Below are 4,745 nucleotides of genomic sequence, written 5' to 3'. Positions count from 1 at the left end.
TAGCATCAGTAAAAGGAATTGAAAGGTGAATTTGTTTTCAAGAAACTTTCCAAATTGCACATCTAATTTGTTTCTAACAAATTTGTGGGAATATGGTAGTTTTTGCAATTGTTTTGTCTCTCTCTCTTTTTCTCTTTTCTCTTTTCTCTTCACTCTCTTTTTCTCTTTTCTCTAGCTTCACTCTCTTTTTCACAATCTTTTTCTTTTTCACATTCTCTTTCATTTTCTTTCTCATGAATTTTCTCTCTTTCTTGCTCAAAATCACTCTCAAGGGGTGGCTCACTCAAGTTCACTTTCTCATTGCTTCCTTTAGGGGCACTCTCTTCCAACACCTTCCCGCTCCTAGCATTGACGGGTCTCTTAGGATCTAGTCCTTGGGTGGGAGTTTGGAAGTGCTAGTCCCTTCTTTTAAAGCATTGGCCAATTGTGAAATTTGTGTTTCAAGAATTTTATTATGGTCATGACTTCACTAAATTTCTTATCACTAGAGGCCATGAAAGTATTGAACATTTTGATTTGACTTTCCATCATTTCCTCTAAGTTAGACCTACTAAGTGGTGCTTGTGCATAGTAGTTATCTTGGGGAGCTCTATTACCTCTCACATTCAAATTGGGAGCATTTTGATTAGAAGAACCTCTATTGTTGTTGTTGTTCCAATTATTCTTATTATTAAAGTTCCCCCCTTAGTGATATTGGCCTTGATTCCCATAGTTTCCTTGGTTATTATGGTTATGGTTACCATAACCACCTTGTTGGTTGTAGTTACCTTGGGGATTTTGGTCCCTTTGGTTCCTATTCCCCCATTGGTTTTGGTTATGATAATCATAATCATTTCCTCTTTGGTTATAGGAATTCCCCCCTTGTTCTCTTCGATTAGGTGGTAAGTATCTTTGATTGTCATTCCTAGGTCTATTATCATAAGATAAAGCATTGACATGTTCATTTTCATTCTCATTACCATCTTCATATTGGGGTTGGGGTTAGGAGTCATAATTACAAGGAGAGGTGTCATGGTCATATGACCCATAACTTTCACAAAATAAGCACCCATTTGGCATGTTATTAGATGTAGAAGGAGAAGAGTTAGAATTCATACCTCTCCCCTTAGATTGGGAGGGATGCTCTTGGTACGAAGTGGAGGTCTCAAGTTTCGCCTTGATGGATGTCATCTCCTTGCCAAGGTTGGCGATTTGAGATGTCAAATTATTAATGGCGTTGAGGTGATCGACAGAGTAAACCGCACTTCCTCCTTTGCTTAGAGACTCCCTCTCTCCTTATTGCCAATCTATATGGTGCCTCACCATATCCTCAATTATATCATTACTTACTCCTCCGTCTTATTCAAAATCGGGCCACCCGCTCCCGCATCCAAGCTAGTCTTTTCTTGTGCGCTCAAGCCTCCATAAAAAATTTGAAGCACTTGGTATGTTGGAATGCCATGATGAGGACACTCCCTTTGATATTCTTTATATCTTTCCCATGCCTCGTATATGGTTTCACTAGCTTTTTGACGGAAACCTTGGATCAATGCCCTTGCCTCGGCCGTCTTCTTTTGGGAGTAAAATCTCCCTAAGAAAGCCGTGGTGACCTCGTCCCAAGTTCTCAAGGAGTTAGGTCTCACCTCCTTCTCAAGTCATTCAAGAGCCCTTCCTATCAAGGAGAAAGGAAATAGCTTTAGTCTCACAAATTCTTGAGTTACCCCATTTACCTTGATCATGTTGCAATACTTTTCGAACTCGTTTAAGTGTGCAAGAGGGCTCTCATGTTTTGATCCACTAAATTGCCTCCTTTCAATCAAATTTATCATCACGGGCCGAATCTCGAAATCATTGGCTTGAGTAACGGGGGGGAGCAATGCCACTTGAAGCTCTATAAGCTCCTAGAGTTCCCAACTCCTTTAAAGGTCTTTGAGGTGGTGGATCCGCGTCGCCCATTTGATCTTATTGCTCCTCGGAATTGAACTCTCTAGTTGGGGAAGTAGTTAACAGTCTAGAACCGGCTCTCCATCTCCTTCTATATAAGTTTGCTCAATCTCGGGATCGTAGGGCACCAAAATCCTGTTATGAGTTCTGCGCATACACTCTCAACTATTGCAATTAGTAACAAGGCTACAAGTGTAGCCAAAAAGAAACACAATCTTTTTTAATTTTGTTGTTTTATGGTGAACTAGACTCAAGTAATCAATTAGCAATCAACAACATAGTTCCCCGAAAATGGCGCCATTTTCATGGGCGTTAGAACGGTCGCACATTCCACACTCAATCAAACACACTTATAAAAAAACATCCTACAAACCAAGCATAATGATAAGTAAGAGTTCGGTCCACAAGGAACGGGATATGGTTGCTAAAGAACTTAACACTTAAGCTAATTCGAAGTCTTTGGTGATTTAGGGTTCGTCAAGTAGAGAAACAAACTACAGTTCTAATTCAATGGATTAAAGACACTAGGGAATGGGATCCACTCAACCAAGGTAATTAGGCAAATAAGGAGTAAAATAGACAAGATATAGCAAGGACTATATGTAAGATCAACCTCATGCAATTAGGAAACAACTTACACTACTAAACTTAGATTCCTCATTAGTTTAGCAGTAGAAGATACATAATCAAATTGCAATAAGTAATGATATACTCAATTCACATTTCCATGTCAAACTAAGCATACCATGCCATCAAGCTCCTAAATCAAGGGTAGCTAATCCTATCATTAAGAACTAACAAGCAATCTCATACAATCAATTTAATTGTAATACAAACATCAATGCTTCTCCCACATTTACATAACTAACCAAAAGGTTGAGCTTCACCCAACCCCTAGAAAGAAGACTACTCACAACTCATCTTAGGTGACATGCAAACAAAGGTTAGGGTTCTAATTACTTTAATAATTGGGGAAAAGTGATTAACTATTGAATAAACTATCATCCAACAACAAATTATCAAGAACTAAAGAGATTCAAGTAACATGAAAATACCAAATAAAATTAGAAATTAAGTAGATGAAGGTGGAAGAAATTACTAATTGAAGCTTCAAATGTTGAATACAATGCGCCAAAGCTTGAGAATAATTCTTGAAACTCACTATTACAATGATTAAGTTGATGAAAACTAAGCTAAATTACCAAAGTGGATTGTTTCAAACTAAGAGAGAATGCTAAATACTATGCTACTGATGTCTGCTTTACAAATGAACTAAAGGGGAAGTATTTATACTCCCCGAATTACATAGGTAAATCCATCAAAATAAAGCGGATTTCAAGCCATGAATGCCATTTTGATCTTTTGATTGCTTGCCAAAATGAGTCTAACACCTGCTAAACATGGGCAAACACGTACAAAGAGGGGGCAAGGCCGAGACACAACTTTTATACACAAAAACGGGTCAGAAAGAGTGGAAAGGATAGCAAAATCGGGTTAAAATCACCACAATAAGTGGTCAAATAAACCACTTATCTGATGACGGTTTCATTCGGCAATGTTACTACCCTGATTGGGTAGCAAATGTAGTCCTTGTGAAAAAGCAGAATGGAACATGGAGAATGTGCGTGGATTACACTGACCTCAATAAGGCGTGTCCTAAGGATAGCTTCCCCTTGCCTAAAATCGATCGGCTGGTTCATTCAATGGCCAGACATGCCCTTGTGAGCTTTATAGAGGCATACTTTGGATTCCACTAGATCCCTTTACGGGAAGAAGATCAAGAAAAAACAGCATTTATGACCGAGCAGGGGCTATAATGTTATAAAGTTATGTCGTTCGTCTTAAAGAATGCCCCTGCTACTTTTCAGAGACATCTGAATACGGTCTTTAGAGACAAGATCGGCCGGAACATGGAAGCCTACATTGATTACATGATTGTCAGGTCATAACGGTCGGGCGACCATCTGAATGATCTCCGAGAAACGTTTACCGAACTCAGGCGGCATAAGATGATGTTAAATCCAAAGAAATGTGTCTTCGGTGTTGAATTCGGTAAATTTCCCGGATTTTTGATCGATCAGCATGGAATTAAGGCCAACCCTGAAATGATCCAGGCGGTCTTAGACATGGTGCCGAGAACTATCAAAGAGGTTCAAAGATTGACCGGCTATCTAGCTGCACTCGGCCGATTTCTGTCAAGGTCAGGGGATAACACTACTACAAAAATGTTCAAAGAGAACTTAATTAAGAGACCATTTAAATTATTATGTGGTCTCTTAGATTCAAGAGACCTAATATTTCAAATAAATGGTCTCTTATATATAATTTTAGAGAGATGAAAATGTACCAAAGACCATTTATTCTAAACAAGTGATCTTTCTTTTATTTTTTAATTAAATAAATAAAAAAAATGACCATTTATTTAGGAGAAGTGGTCTCTCCTTTTTTAATTAAATAAATAAAGAGACCATCTATTTAATAAAAGTGGTATCTGCTTTTTTCCAATTAAATAAATAAAAAAGAGAGAGATCATTTATTTAAGAGAAATGGTCTCTCTTTCTTTTTCATTAATTAAAAAAATTTTGATCTGATCTACTAGCATTACACAAATTGCCATGTGTAAAAAGATCAAACCCTAGATTTCTCAAACCCTAAACTCATGTCTCCTCCTAATTTCTCACCCCCATCCCCTTCATTTCTCCCTTCCTCTTCTCACTTTCATCACAGTCAATTGACTCAAGCTGTAGGATTATAGATAATATGGTTTGTGCTTCTTACTTTTCTTGATTATATTATTGCCATATTATATGATGTTAGGTAGA

The 4,745-nt window shown here is 37.8% G+C and overlaps 1 non-coding gene across 1 annotated transcript; it reads left to right on the top strand.

Annotated features, from left to right (window-relative positions):
• The first annotated feature begins 1,434 nt into the window (after positions 1 to 1,434).
• LOC145577141 (small nucleolar RNA R71) lies at positions 1,435 to 1,540 on the top strand. The gene has a single exon (XR_014098628.1). It is a non-coding gene; the product is annotated as a small nucleolar RNA R71 (small nucleolar RNA).
• The last annotated feature ends 3,205 nt before the right edge of the window (positions 1,541 to 4,745 follow it).

The sequence above is a fragment of the Chenopodium album genome, chromosome 13 (genome assembly GCF_948465745.1).
Source record: "Chenopodium album chromosome 13, dcCheAlbu1.1, whole genome shotgun sequence".
Taxonomy (NCBI): domain Eukaryota; kingdom Viridiplantae; phylum Streptophyta; class Magnoliopsida; order Caryophyllales; family Amaranthaceae; genus Chenopodium; species Chenopodium album.
This window is presented reverse-complemented; position numbering and strand designations above follow the sequence as displayed.